Below are 16,782 nucleotides of genomic sequence, written 5' to 3'. Positions count from 1 at the left end.
TCACTGCTTGGGAGTCCCATAGACTTTTGTCTCCGGGTGCTCAGCCATGAATATCTTCTAAAGGTTCTCTTTCTGTATTTCTTCACTGCTTGGGAGTCCCATAGACTTCTGTCTCTGATCAAACATCATCTTTTCAACTGTCTATCGAGTTCCCGGGTCCAGGTTAGATAACTAGCTTGATTCAGGTTCACCTTTCTGGGTGTCAATTTCAGGATTACCTTTCACCAAACATTTCCACCAATCCATTTGATCCTGCTTGGCAACAGAATAGAAATCGAACTTTGATCCTCTATGCTCCAGTAACAATCATCAAGCTTTACAGGTCGAAAGAGCTCCCCATCAATGATAGGTGGCTGACCCTTTGAGTCCAACTTTTAGATGCTTCTTCTTTATATCACAGACAACCGACCTTTACTTGTTTCCAACGGGCACTGGGATAAATGCAGTAACTTCTTGCAGGCTCTGCGTCCATGAGTATTTGTCAAGATCAAGCCCATTCCCAAGATTGGGAGCTCTGGGACCGCTTTCTTCCTTGTTTTCTACTTTCACGGGAAACTTTTCCTCTTCTTCTTCTTTCTTAGGTACCTTAGTCACATTCTTAGGTACCACACTAACCTTCTTATCCTTGACCTCTTCCACCTTTCTCCTCTTACTCTCATTCTCCTTCTCCTTCCTCTCCTTGGCGACGCGAGCAACTGACAAAATCTTCTTCTCCACGGTCACTTTCTCGAGAAAATCACTATGTTGAGCGACAAAGTGGAAAACTTTCTCCAAGAACCCTAGCGGATTGGAGGGGTCAAAACTGGCAGTAAACGAAGTTGTCACTGCAGAGGAGGAAGAGGAACAAGAAGGGGATGCGGAGGGCTTGAGGTTAGGGTTGGGCTTAGGCTTAGGTTTGGTCTCTTTGTGTTCTTCTTTGAAATCGGAGATTATCTCCATGGCTGTGAATCGGATCAAAGAAATGAATCTGAGTTGAAAATGGTGATTCGTGAGTACTGAGTGTGAGTAGGGTTTAGACTTTAGATTGACCAACCTAAGAAGAAAAGTTAATAGGAAGTACTGTCACCACCTTACTTGAATAGGATGTGTTCTATAGACTCGTACCTCTATTTCCTTGAGTTCTAAGGAGACAGGAAATCAAACCTAGTGGATGAATCATGACCGTCTGATTAACGGCTTGAGGTTCCCTTGGATCATCGTGGTTGTAGAGGATCGTTCTCAGTCATCTTCGGCTAGCTGGGCTGGTCACACGGTTGTCTGACAGGTTACCCTTTTTTTTTGCAGAGCACAATAAACTTAATAATAAAAAAGCTCAATAATGAATCAACCAACTGTTGGGTTTTGTGCCATAAATAAAATCCATTTCAATATAATCAGATTTACTTATTAATAAAGATCAGAAATAACATTTTATGTTGCATGTTTCACATGATTTATTTCATGATTATATATATAATGTATGAATTCTGTTTAAGTCCAGAACATATGAATTTGTTAAAGATTATAGTGTTGTCAGCACAGTGGAATATAATCTTAATTATATGTTCGAAAGTTTATTCCCTGATTTCTCAATTCACTGGATTTAGACTGACATGGTATAATCAGCGATAGGTATTCTTACACATTGGAAAAGTGTTATGTCCTTTCCAGGATATTGGCAAAGTTTACCAGTATCGGATGTATGGAGTATACAGCGGAAGGGACCGATATTGAACTTTGATTAGATATATTAAAATTTACCGTAATATCTATTCAATTCAATATCACATGTTGATCCTAGATCAAATGATCTTAATCCTGATATGGTTAGGTTCGATCTCAAGAGTACTATACATGTTCTTTGATTTGTTAGTTAAGCCTACTTTTGGGTCAGGGTGATACGTACATTTTGGGAACATGATAGTATAATTGAGTGGGAGCGCTAACATAAATATGGAATCTATAACTTCTATAGGAATTTACAAGTGAAACGATGATATCCTTCGAGCTTGGCTAAATAGAGATAAATGGTGGAGATCTCATTTCACTTCGCTGAAATATCATTTATACAGAGCTAAGTGTTTTAAGGATAAAATACATTGAAGGTGTAACAGTAACTTAGTGTCTATTCAATGTAGATCATCTATTAGAGGGTCATTAATCCCATTAGGATTATAACAATGGATAACTAATGACGTGTCTATATCATGGAACATATAGAGCGTTCTATATGACTGAGAGTGCAATTCCAAGTTCTAAGTGTGGATTCAATAATGAATTAATAAGTTAGGGAATTTACTTGGTAAATTCGGTTCGACTTATTGGAAGCTGGGTTATATAGACCCATGGTCCCCATACTAGTTGAGACCGTACTGCTTGTAAGATTCAGTTAATTGATTTTAATTAATCAATTAAAATTCTAAAGTTTTTTTTTTGGAGAAAAAATTCTAAAGTTAGACTATGTCTACTTTATGAATTTTCACTAAGCAAGGGCAAAATTGTAAAGAAAAGAGATTCTAGGTTTATTTATTAATTAAGAGACTTTACATGTCTAAATTAATAAATATATTAAATTGTAAAGACCGCTTAGTTTAATTTAAAAATTAGCAGTTAATCATGATTAATTATGAAAATTATTTATAGCTATTTAAATAATTTATTATGCTGTTATTATTGAATTCAGAGATGCATTTTTATGTCATGTAGTAGTTTGCATAATTTTGCATTCCGGTGCCCGGTATTTTGGAACTAGGTGTTTGGCTCAGTAGAAATCACAACTTAGTATGTTAGTAGTTTGGGACGGTTTATTAGACATTGGGAATGTCAGGAATGGCCGGGAATTTAGAATTTCCCAAAAATACCCCTTTAGTGTTAATTATGTGGTTTTTGTGTGGAGGGGCAAAATGGTCTTTTTGCCCCAATGATATTTTGTCTTCTAGTGAGTTTATTAATTGAAAAATAAGTGTTTATTTTCTCTAAGTGTTGGCTGAATGAATGGATATATGCTAAGAGATTTTATTTCATTTTAACAAAAAAATTACAAAGTTTAAAAATAGAAAAAATTGGAAAAGCTTTTCTCTCTTTTCCTCTCTCTCTCTCGGCTGGTTGTGGGTGTGCAATGGGCTGGGTTTTTCTTGGTTAATTCAAGTAGTTTTAGCAAGATCAAAGTGATTCTAATTGAGGTATTTCTTTGTTTAGTTTCTTACTTTGTTTTCTTGAAATTTATGATGAAAATAGTTGATGCATGCATGAATTTTTGATATTGTTGCTGCTGTGATCTTGTTGTTGTTTCTGAGATTTAAGCATGTTAATTCGAAGTTATTTAGGTTGTTAGTAATGAATATTAATTGCTTTGCTCAAGTTTGGAATTTTTTTAGCTCAAAAATATGGTTTTCGAAGAGAAATGATTTGAATCTGTTGCTGTGATGTTGTTGATGTTTGTTATTGTTTTCAGAAGCTATTTTAAGCATGTTTAAGTAGATTCAAGCTGGTTTGATTGCATGTTAGCTAGGTTTGCTCAAGTTTGAGTTTAGAACTCAAAGCTTGAGCTTTAATGGTGTTTTTCATTTTTGTGCAATCTGGATGGTTTTGAAGCTTTAGAAATGTTCTAGGGGATATATAAAATAGGTCTGGAAGGTTTCATTTGATTTGGAGTCGATTTGAGCAAGATATGGATTTTTATGTTTGATGCCTGCGAGGAACCGGAATTCCAGTTGTGCATCCGAAATTCCGAACGGGGTTCTGAATTTTCCTGCAACTGCATCTCGGTTGGGCAACCTGGCCTACCTATTGGGGAAAATTCTGAAACCCTAGATTTCCTCGATTTTATGTTTTAAGGGGTATTGCCATGCTTTTTATCGATAGGGAAACTTTTAGTTCCTAGTTTAAGTCCCCGGGAAGTGATTTAGCGTGTCACTTATAGTGTTGTGATTCTTATGGTTTAGGAGCCTGTAATCCGCCGCGCAGATAGTTCCAGTCTGGTTGACCGGCACACCTGAATTCGGAATCCAGGTAAGATTAGTATAACAGTATGCATATGTAGATTACATGTTTAGCGTGCATGTAGGAAGCCTGTTAGATTACATTAGTTATGTATGTTGGCTTCGAACCATCCAACCCTGTCACGTCGGTACAGGCTGGAGTATGCCCAACGGCGGAGTATGACCGGCTCGATCGATCAGCCGACACTTGGTTGGTGGTTCCGTACTATTGACGTATCCCGTCGGTACAGCCGGAGTATGACCGGCCGGAGTATGACCGGTTCGACCGATCGGTGGATATAGTAACACTACTACATGTGCTAGAGTATGACCAAGAATGGAGTATGACCGGTTCGACCGATCAGGCTGTTACGTGTCAATAGTACCATCCCTATGAACGTTCAGAACTCAGTACCGTGTTGGACACGGCAGTAGTGACTCAGTACCGTGTTGGACACGGCAGTAGTGGCACTCAGTATCGTGTTGGACACGGCAGTTAGGGTTATGATCAGGGGTATGGGCGTCTGGTCATGACCGGGATTTATGTATGAGTATTATTATGCTTTTCTTACTGAGTCTGTCGACTCACAGTTCTACGTTTATGTGTAGGTACAGGCAAGGCTAAAGCTGATGGACCGTGAGCGAGCTTATGAAGGTTGTACATGTCGGGGCGGTTAGGCCTGGAGCGTACGATCCTCGGGACAGCAAGGCTATTTTTGTAACTAGTCGCTAGGCGACAATTATTTTGTATAAACAGTTAACTCTTTTTGTAAATGATTTTGTAATCGGGATCCCGAGTCTTTTGTAATATTATTTTATAAGTTTAATTAAAAAGCAAAAATTTTAATTAATCACGTTTTCTATAAACCTCGTTGATTAGCAACGAGCTGCACAGCAAGTTTAAAAATCACGTAATACGCCTATGTTAGTTAGGGTGTTACAATTTGGTATCAGAGCCGCCAGGTTGTCTTCCGAAGATCGTCACGACATGTACAATCATCATCAGCAGTTAGCTCGTTTCACGGTTCAGTAAGCCTTTATTGCTTTAGTAGTTTATTTATTTATTTATGAAAAAGAAAAGCCTGTTAGGAAGCATGTTAGTAGCCTGATAGTAGAATAGGCGCATGTTTCGTTTTTAATTTCCAAATTAAGCGGCATTAGTAAGCTCTTGATGATCGTGACCTGAAGTGCCAATTCGGGGTTTCGAGGCTGTTTAAACCAGATGGACGCCAGACGAAATATTAGGAGTCAGGGCATCTCAGTTGGGTCAAATCAAGGTCAAGGAGCTCAGTTTTTCCCCCAAGTGTTATGGGCCGAGGTAAAGGTCCTAGGGGCAGGGCTCGTGGTCGGGGTGATGTCAACTCGCCACAGGCTGCCCAGGTCAATCAGGAAGCCCAGAATTGGGAAGTTAGGTTTGCTGAAATGCAAGCCAGAATAGAAGAGCAAGATAATGAGATTCAGAGATTGCGGCAGAAGGGTGCTCCTGCAGTGCCGGTGCCAGAAGTTCCAGTGGCACCCGCCCCTGCTGCTCAGGCCGAGGTAGTGGTAGCGGCAAAGTGAATGGAACCCTGGTAGGAACGGTTCTGGAAGCAAGCACCTCCGGTCTTTCTGGGTGGTCCAGATGTAATGAAGGCCGAACAGTGGCTAATGGTGATCACCAAAATTCTGAACTTTATGGGTATCACCGGGAACGACAGAGTGGTGTGTGCCACCTTCCGGTTTCAAGAAGACGCTCTGGTCTGGTGGGACATGGTGTCTCAGATCCATGACGTCATCACTATGACCTGGGAAAGGTTCCAGGAACTCTTCAGCGCTAAACATGATAAGGAGGCGGTCAGAAGCCCCATGAGGAAAGAGTTCGCCCACCTGACCCAGCGTGAGAATATGAGTGTCACCGAGTATACTACTCAGTTTGACCGGTTGGCGAGGTTAGCCTCGGGAATTGTGCCAACCGACTTCACCAAGAAAGAGAAGTACCTGAATGGTTTAAATGCGAAGATCAAACATGACTTGATGATAACCACGGACGACAACACCACCTATGCTCAGATGGTGGAGAAGGCACTGCGAGCTGAGGGCGCAGTTGGGTGTATGTCGGAGTCAGCTAGTACTCCGGTGAGTGGCGGGGCTCCTACCCCTCCTGCATCAGGCTTTAGCAGGGGGAGTAGCGGTTCGGCCATTGATCAGAGGAAGAGAGCACCCACTACTTCCGGTGGCTCGAGTCAGAACAAGAGGTTCTGGGGGAACCAGAACAGAGGGAGTCGTCCTAGTGGTACTGAGACCCGATTCTCCTATCCCGAGTGCCCTAGCTGCAAAAGCCACCATCGGGGCTTTCACTGTGGCATGCCCGGACACTTCAAGAGGGACTGTCCCCAGCTCCGATCCGAGGCACCGAGAGCTCCGGCGATACCCATTCCAGCCAGGGTGTTCGCCATCACTCAGGCTGATGCAGATGCCAGCCCATCAGTTGTGACAGGTCAGCTTTCTGTTAATAACTCGCTTTACTCAGTGCTGTTTGATTCTGGGGCTACACATTCTTATGTGGCAGCCAGAGTCTTTAGTAAATTGGATAGACCATTCGATAGATATGAATCAGGGTTTGGAACCCTATTACCTGGCGGAGAGTTGGTTATCTCCAACAGGTGGATTAGGTCTATGCCGATCAGGATAGATGGTAGAGAGTTAAGTGCTGACTTGATAGAGATGAGTTTAGTAGAGTTCGATATTTTTTTAGGAATGGATTTCCTATCTAAATATTCGGCGAGCATTGATTGTAAAAGGAAGATGGTGATCTTCCAACCGGAAAGTGAAGAACCATTTGTGTTTGTTGGTTCAGTTTAGGGATCCCGGATCCCGGTGATTTCGGCCATGTCAGCTAGAGATTTATTGCATGGCGGTTGTTTAAGGTTTCTGGCCGTGGTGGTGGACACCACTCGGCCAGATACCATTCGGCCAGAGGACATCAAAGTGGTTTGGGAATTTTGGGATGTTATTCCCGAAGAACTTCCAGGGTTACCACCTCAGCGGGAGATTGACTTCGTGATAGATTTGGCACCAGGGGTGGAACCGGTTTTCAAAGCCCCGTATAGAATGGCTCCAGCTGAACTTAAGGAATTAAAGATTCAGCTCCAAGGGTTGCTTGACATAGGGTTTATTCGGCCCAGTGTGTCACCCTGGGGAGCCCCGGTTTTATTCGTCAAGAAGAAAGATGGATCTATGAGGATGTGCATCGACTATAGAGAATTGAACAAGCTGACGGTGAAGAATAAATATCCATTACCTAGGATCGATGATTTGTTCGATCAGCTTCAGGGGAAGACGGTCTTTTCTAAGATTGATCTCCGTTCGGGTTATCATCAGTTGAGAATCCGAGAGGAGGACATTCCGAAGACGGCTTTCCGCACTAGGTATGGACATTACGAATTCCTGGTTATGTCGTTCGGACTAACCAATGCTCCCGCAAAGATTCATGGACTTGATGAATAGAGTATTCAAGGATTTCCTCGATATCTGTGTGATTGTGTTTATCGACGACATCCTCGTGTACTCTCAATCAGAAGAGGAGCATGAATTACATCTTCAGATGGTACTGCAACGGCTTCGAGAACACAAGCTTTATGCCAAGTTCAAGAAGTGTGAATTTTGGTTATCTCAGGTGTAATGACCGCTCTAGTAATGTGGATTAGAAAAGGCAATTAGCGCTAATTTTTATTATTTTATTATTATTTGTGAATTAATTTATTTGTGGACCCCAATATTTAGAAATAGATATTAGAGTTATAATTTCTCAATTCCGGAGATTTTATTAAACTCTAGGGGTATTATTTAGCTTATATATGAAATACGTTAATTTTGTAATTTTTGCTCGGCGACAACGGAAAATGCGATGGATGGCTAGATAATCACATGAGTAAGTTTAGAACCCTATTTTATAGTGGGGAATATTTTAGAGAAAATTAATTATCGGGATTGAGCGGGGTTATGGATTTTGACCATTTTACCCCTAGCTTTAGAAATACCCTAGTTTTAAGTCTAAGGGCATTTTGGTCTTTTGTTTATGGTTGAGTGAGGTGGCTGCCCAAGTAATTGACACCTAGCACTTTAATTTTCAGCTAAGGTATAATCAATCCTTTTTCCAATTTTGAAAATAAAGAAAATTAAACCCTCTTGAACTCTCTCTCTCTCTCTCTTGCTTCGGCTGGAACAATCAAGGATCAAACCAGAATTTTTCCTTCCATTTCTTTGAATCTAAGCTAGGATTCAAGGTGGTTTCATCTAAGGTAAGCCCTAGAACTCTTGCTTATGTATTTTTGAGCTTTTTACTTAGTTTGAACATGTGATTTTGGGAGTAAGTGGCTGTTAGGTTTTAAAATGTTTAAGGTTCGAATTTTAGGGTTTAGTTGAGTTGATTCTAAGTCCTAGCTGCTGGTTTTAATGGGTGTAGATGGTTTTTATGCAATTTTAGGTTTAAATTTCAAAGCTTTGTTCATTAATGGCAACTTGAGTTGTGATGGTTTATTCTGAGAATTACTGCCTGGAAATCATTGTGTATGTATTGTATAGGTATACTGGAGAGTTTGGTAAAGTTTGGGATTGAATTGAATCAAGGGGGATGATTTTTGGTTCCCAAGAGAACGGAATTCGGTTCTGGGTGGTCTGTACCAACCGGTCGACTGGTTGGTGACCCAGAACCGGGATGCCGGTTGGGAACCGGTCTACCTGTTGGGGGAATTTCCAGAATCCTAGTTTTGGCCAATTTTGAGATATTTAGGGTATTGCCATGAGGTTTATCGATAGGGAAACTTTTAGTTTCAAGTTTTAAGTCCCGAAAAGTGATTTAGCGAGTCACTCATCTGTATTACTATTATTGTGATTAGGGCATCCATCTAGCTCGTGAATTCCGTTCGTGCCTGGCCAAAGACACTTGAATTCGGAAAACAGGTAAGAACTGTGTATAATGTATGATATGATTATCTGAATGTGTGTATATGTGTTTATATATGCATGCTTGAATTATGTTAAACACTACCAACACTTGTATGAATAAGTTATAGAGTGTATTGGTACAGTGATTGTTGTGATTGTGAGTACGATACAGTGATACCAACACAAGCATGGGAAAATGCTAAGGTGTGTGGTACATCACTCAGTGTTACTCAGTGATCGGGATAAACCCTACCAACACTCGTACAGTGAGGTACGATGTGCATGTGGTATAGTGGTTGTACCCTGGTAATGAACGTTCATACTCATCTGTTAAGCTCTGTAAATAGGTGTATGGGCGCCTATTTACAGGTCGGAAATTATATGCTATGTTATATGCATTTCTTACTGAGTCTGTTGACTCACAGTTTCTGCTTCCATGTGCAGGTAAAGGAAAGGCGAAGGCTGAACAGGAATGAACCTGAGCTCGGGTGAGATTGTACATGTCAAGCAGCGCGACCTGGAGTGTTCGGTCTCGGGACATCTGGGAGTTGTATTTTGAAAGTCGTTGTGCGACCCAGAACTTGTGTATTTTGAATGTAAAGTTTAAACAATAAATTTTTAAAAGTTTGAAATCGGGATCCCGGGATTTGTAAATAGTATATTATATTACAGAGTTTAACAGTTAAAGCAAAAATTTTAATTTGACACGTTTTTCGAGAAATTTCTTTGATTAGCAAAGATTGCACAATAATTGAAAAAGCACTGTAGCGTGCCTTAGCATTAGGGCGTTACACAGGTGTCCTTCCTAGGGCACATTGTGAGCAAGGATGGGATCAAGCTAGATCCCGCGAAGATTGAATCCGTCAGGGATTGGCCGAGACCGAAGAAAGTGACAGAGATCAAAACCTTCTTGGGTTTAGCTGGGTACTACCTGTTGGAAATTAGTTTACCAGGATCTTAGATCTACTCACAAGTATGTTTATTAACATCCTAAATAAGAACTTTCTAAAACGATAAATTAAACACATATAAAGTTAACGAAACCTTACATTGGGTGCAGCGGAATAATATGACTCCTTCCGTTCAGATATCTAGCCCTTGATTCCTTTCTGTAGCAGAGCATTATCAATATCTGAACCTGGATCTCTTTCTCTGAATCTTTGATGCTGAATCTCCTTTGCTGATGATTCTTCTTCACGATCTTCCTCACTATGATTGAGGTATCACTTGATGTGTGTGGGCACTACTCATACACTAAGTTAGTTCGAAATTCAAAGGAAGAGAAAGAAGAAGTGGCAGCTAAAGATAGGGAGAGAGAAGGCTCAGTTTTTTCTCATTCAGAAAGTCTGAAGAAAAGTGTTTTTTTCCTGAAGCCTTCACTATCTATTTATAGCATTCCACTAGGGTTAGATTTGAATTATATGGCATTAAAATAATGAAAAAATCAACTTAAAATACACACAAAGGTGGCCGGCCATACACTTATTGGATTGGGCCTTGCTTTTTTTGCAATTTTGCAATTTTAACACCTTTTGTATCTGATTTTCTCAAAAATGCCAATTTCCTAATTCAACCATTTAAATGCCAATTCTAACTATTTAATAACTATAAATAATTATTAAATAATATTGTCATTTATCATATTTATTAATTGAACCATACAAAGTATCTTAATTAACAAATATGCCCCTAAAACTCTTTCTTTACAATTTCGCCCTTACTTAATGAAAAATTCACAAATAGACATAGTCTAATTTGAGAATTATAATTGATTAATCAAAACCAATTACATGAGTCTTACAAGCAATATTATCTCAACTAGTGGGGGGACCATGGGTCTATATAACCGAGCTTCCAATAAGTAGATCAAGAATTTAGGACTAAAATTCACTGACTTATTAATTCTTCGTTGAATCCACGCATAGAACTTAGAATTGCACTCTCAATATATAGAATGCTCTATATGTTCCACCATATAGACACATCATTAGTTATCCATTGTTATAATCCTAATGTGATCAATGATCCTCTATATGAATGATCTACACTGTAAAGGGATTAGATTACCGTAACACCCTACTATGTATTTTATCCTTAAAACACTTGACCCCGTATAAATGATATTTCAGCTTATGTGCAATGAGATCTCCACCATTTATTTTCGTCTGGTCAAGCTCGAAGGAGATCATCCTTTGCTTACTATTCGCCAGATAGAAGCTATAGATTCCATGTTTATGCTAGCGCTCCCACTCAATTGCACTACCGTGTTCCCAAAATGTACGTATCACCCTGACCCAAAAGTAGGCTTAACTAACAAATCAAAGAACACGAATAGCCTTTCAAGATTGAGCCTAAACATAACAGGATTAAGATCATTTGATCTAGGATCAACTAGGCGATATTGACTTGAATAGATTTTACGGTAAGTTTAATAAATCTAAGTCAAAGTTCAATATCGGTCCCTTCCGATGCATACTCCATGCATCCAACCTGAGCTTTACTTTAACCAATGTTCTGGAAAGAACATAGTATTTCTCCAAATACAAGTAAACTCTGTTGTAGATTATCATATCAGTAAAACCCTGTGTCTGATAAATCTAGGAAACTTTATTCACATAGTCATGTTTACTTTCCAATGTGTTGACGGCACAATAAACAGGATCAAGTATGTGAAAAGGGTTTCAGATGAATCTATACATTATGTACATATAATCATGAAATAAATCATGTGAACCATGCAACATTAAATGTTATTTCTGATCTATATTAATAAGTAAATCTGATTATATTGAAATGAGTTTTATTTAGGGCATAAAACCCAACAAACTCCCACTTGCACTAATATAAAACAAAAAGTGCGTTTCAAATAATCTCAACACCTTGATATACAAATCAAGTGTAGTAGTAGTAAACTCCTCGTAATAGGATCTGAAAGGTTGAATTAACCACAACCTTTTCTCCACCATTACTCTTCCTTTAATCACAAAATCATTGATAATGTGAAATTCCTCTCTATATGTCTACTCTCTTGGGATACTGGATTCTATACCTTTGGCAACTACTTTTGGTTAATCAGGAAATTAACACTAGTAGTTTAAGGCAATTTGGAATGGTGCCAAAGATGTATAGAACTTTCCTTAGACTGAATAAGTACCTTTCCCTGCCTTTAACATTCAGTCTCTCTCTGGTAGACCTAGAGACTTCAGATAGGTTTTTACACTTCTCCAAAATCACTATTCCACCCCCAGAGTAACCACCATCTTATCAGAAATATTTACTAGCACATAGGCAAATTTCGAAATCTGATGTGGTGTAGTCTAAGAGTTTTAAACACACTCTTATAGACTAACATATAGTTCCTCTTCTTAATCTTAAAATTTACTTGATTGTCTTCCAATGTTCTTCTCCTGGATTAATCTGATACCTACTCATTACTCCCATTCAACAGCAGGTGTCTGGTCTAAGGCATACAAAAGCACATCCAAGACCTCTCACTGTTGATATAAGAAATTCTTTCATGGCTTTATCTTTTCTGGAATAGTTGAGACTTTTCCTTAGATAAATAAAATCTATGTCTAAGAAGTTGTGAAGCTTCTATAGATTGCCATTAGAAAGAAAATGCTTCAGCATCTTACTAAAGTAAGTTGCTTGCATTAGAGTAAGTAATTACCAGGTATACCACAAGCCATAGGTTTAGATAAACTCAAGCCTATAATACTAGAAACAGGAAGTTTGTTAAGTCCATTGAATAGACTTATAAACGTAAAATTTCCTTTTATGTCCTTGTAATAGAAAACTTTAGGTTACTCCATGTGAATGGATTAAACCATAGTTCTATTGGCTTTCTTCTTAGTTTCTTATCTTGACAATCCATTACTTGTTTAAACTCACAATGGATTTTAATCACTAGTGTCTCCCAAGTCATGAGAACGTGAGTTCCTAGAAACTCTCCCACTACGACAAGGTACCGTGAATTATGTCTAAGAAAACTAAATGGTATTGATCTCTTCGGTTGTGACAAGACAACAGAGGCAGTGGGATCATCATATATCAAATAAGATGATAGAACACTTTTGGAATCAAGAATTAAATATCTCCTTTATTTGCTACTTGTTTTCAGACTTAGTCATTTTCTTAGAAAAGTAGTATTTGTTTGAACAAACACTTTCTTATCTATTGACAATGGGATGGTCCACCCCTAATCACTTAGAATAGCTAAGAAACCATGGTTAACAGTTCTAGCTTTTCTTAAGATTTTGATTAGGTCATCCATGAATCTAGTAATGATTTACATTAAGTACCCAACCATTACATCATTCTGAAATTGTATTACCATAGAAGGAATTAGGCAACGACTAGTAACTAATCATCAATATGCAACTTGAAATTTCTGGGGAGGTAAGTTTGGATATAATTCAAAAATCAATTTAATGATCTTTGAACTGCATATCTACTAACTATTTCTCCACCCCTATCAGTTCGCAAGATCTTTAACCACTTACTTAATGGTTTTAACCATTGCTAGAAATTAATGAAATTTTTCAAACATTTCAAATTTCTTTGCTAAAAGGTATAATCTAGAGTTATCGTTTTAAGAATACAACGAAAAACTCATATCCACCCCTGAATGTACATCCATCTGCGAATGAGATGAACTACTTTCAGTGGATATAGGCATATTAACTCTTTGCCGAGATTGATCTTGTCAAATCCACTATGATCAAGATACAAATGCCATAGATTAAAAAAAATGGTAGTGTCTATTGATGACATAGGTTTAGTTACATCAAAGAGTTCTTAGAATACTGCAAGTGGATCCTGGTCACAGAATACCTAACTCATATTCCATACAGTTTGAATCCATTAATAGAAGATGGATATTAAACACTTTAGAAAGTGTAACTGTATTGTATTCTGGAATTAGAAATATAAGAAAAATTTCTGTTTGGATTCTAAAATTAAAGTCAAAGACTTAAATTTATACCAAATATAATGAGTAATTCTATCTTGGACCACCACTACTAATACAAACTCTAAGTCAGATTTGCCCATACAAGTAGGAGATTTCTAAGATTGAGGATTTATATCAATTGGGAATAGAATTTCGGGATTATAATCATATGCGTCATTTAATTTCTTAAGAGAAAATATAGAATGACATGAAATGATGTATAGACCATTCATCCAATGATATGTTTTAAAGCTAATTCGAAATGAATAAGCTAAGAGGAATTAGGATAATTTCGTTTATAAATAAGAATCCAACGATGCTTCGATTAGCGAAAGTCAAAGTAATCTTATTTATACAATCTTCTTGTTTCATATCGTAAAAATACTAGTCTAAGGTGTCATCAATTGATGAACAGCTAGATGTCGCATTTATCTTTCGAGATCTAACACTATTATGTATGTCTAATGGTGAAAATCCACTAGGGATTTATCTCATTAGATAAACAAGCCAAGTTAAACCAACAATGAAGATTCGAAATTAAACTACAACTTAATAACAGAAAATAACATGGTTCAATATAAATTCATACACAATTCAGAAATTATAAGCATATAGCAAGTAGGAATGACAAGTGAAAATACTAAAACTTATAATCCTAAATAATTTCAAAGGTTTTCAACAAACTGATATCAGTGTCCCGTTTAGGCGAGAGTCAAAGCTACCATTCATTGAATAGAGTTGTCAGCTCGTCTAAAATGTTAAACATTCTAGCAACCTTTTATTCGATCAAGATCGGAATTCAGCGTTGTCCCGTTTAGGCGAGAGTCAAGGCAATTCTATCTTATGAGCTTCCACCATTGTTTCATAATTTGCAAGTCAAGTATGGTCGCCACCATTAGGGTGATCCATACCATACAAAACACTTACAAACTACTTATCATGCGAGGTTAAACGGTGCGAAATTGCTAATGAACGTTCCTCCATTAGGGAGGATTACTCACTAAAACAAACGCGGTGTAAAACCCACAATGGAGATCGAATATCTTAATAATAATCAAGCTCATTATTTAAAGTGAGTTGTATTTTCTTTGATTCTCTTTATTTAATTTATTTATTTTAAATATATATTTATTTAAAATTTCCAATTTAGAATGAAAAATTCTAAATATAAATTTTAATTTAATATTTATAAATTTTACTTAGATGGATATGAAATAATATGAATTATTTCCATCTTAGTAATAATTTCCAATAAATATTTAGAAAAATATTCAATTTCAGTTGTTACAAAATTAATTTAAATTAATTTACAACTCAAATTGATTTTCTATAAATATATATTGCATTTCGAAAAATTAAAGTATTTAAGAATACAATTTTCGAAATTGCATGTTAAAATAAAAAATAAATCCTGGAAAAATTATTCTAATTTAATGTTGGCCCAAAATTAATTAATAAAATTAATTTACAACAAAAAATATAATTTTTCTATTTAATTAATATATATAAGAAAAATTTCAAATATTTAAGTATGATGATGAAAATCAACTTAAATATTAATTTTCTATTTAATTAAATACACTAGAAAAATACTTCAAGCAAAAATATCATCTATCTAGATTTTCCTTTGACTAATTAATTCAATTTCTAATAATATACTTTAATTCAATTTATTTTAAATTAATCAATAAATGAAAAAATCATTGATTTAAGTTGATCCAAGAATTAATTAAAATAAATAATTAATTTACAACTTAATCTATTTTTCAAGATAAAATTCGAAATTCTAGCATTTAAGAAATGCAATTTCGAAAATTGATTAATAAAATAAAGAAAAAATATATTTTGAAAATTATTTAAATTTAGTTGAATAATAAATTTCAACTAAAAATAATTTTCTATTTAATTAAATGTCATGAAAAAGAAATATTTAAGTATGATGATAAAAATCAACTTAGATATTCCATTTTCAAATTAATTAAATGTATTAAATTCAAGAAATAAATAATTAAGTGTAGAGAAGGCTTAATTATTAGTCTCTAGTTTAATACTAGGAAAAATATACTTAAAATAAATTGTACCAAAATTAATTATATAAATAATTAATTTTACAATGTATAATATTTTCCTATTTAATATTAGAAATAATAAGTAGTCTAGAAATAACTATCTAGAAAATATCTTATTTGACTAAGTATCTTTTCCACAAAATTTGAAAAAAAATATCTAATTTAAGTTGTATTAGAAAAAATCTAGAACTTAAATATTTTTCAAATTTAAATTTAATTAAATATCAAAAATTAAGTTGTAACCACTTAATTTGAAAATATTCCATTTTAAGTTAATATTCGAAAAGATATTAACTTAAAAAATATTTAAAGAATCTTAATAACCAATGCCTAAAATTCCTCAACTTAATTTTGAAATTTGAAATTCAAAAGATATTCAGATTTAAGTTGGTTAGTTGTAGATAACTAAATATCAACTTAAATAAGAATATTTAATGAAAAATTTAAATTAAGCTCCAGAAAGAATCTAGATGGTTATAATTCTATATTTAATTAAATACAAGAAAATACATATAGTTTAGCTTAGAATAAAGAATTCTTTAAACTATAATTTTCTTAAATTAATTTCAAAATAAATGAAATGAATTATGTTGCTAATCAATTTTATTAGGTTAAACTAGTTTAATTAACCTAGTACAGTTATTCAAATCAGGCAAATGGGCCTTCACAATTGGGGTGGTTCATGTGAGGGGGTGCTGGGTTCAGTATGTCGTACCCACTTCTATGGCTCCCAACTCTCACACAAGGCCCAAAAGAGGAATTTAACCTTAATAAGAACAACTGTTATTAATTGAATAAGCCCAATAACTAAATGGGCCTAAATAAATTCTATCAATGACTATGATAATTTATTTTAGCAACAACAACCTATATGCAT

At 36.1% G+C, this 16,782-nt stretch overlaps 2 pseudogenes; one reads left to right on the top strand and one right to left on the bottom strand.

The window, feature by feature from the left end:
* LOC115695132 (protein BOBBER 1-like) lies at nucleotides 1-1,237 on the bottom strand (annotated as a pseudogene).
* Nucleotides 1,065-1,267, top strand: LOC115696139 (small nucleolar RNA U3; annotated as a pseudogene).
* Nucleotides 1,268-16,782: the final 15,515 nt, after the last annotated feature.

The sequence above is a fragment of the Cannabis sativa genome, chromosome 6, assembly GCF_029168945.1.
Source record: "Cannabis sativa cultivar Pink pepper isolate KNU-18-1 chromosome 6, ASM2916894v1, whole genome shotgun sequence".
NCBI classification, from domain to species: Eukaryota; Viridiplantae; Streptophyta; class Magnoliopsida; order Rosales; family Cannabaceae; genus Cannabis; species Cannabis sativa.
Note: the sequence above shows the minus strand (reverse complement) of the source record. Positions and strands in the feature narration are given on the sequence as shown.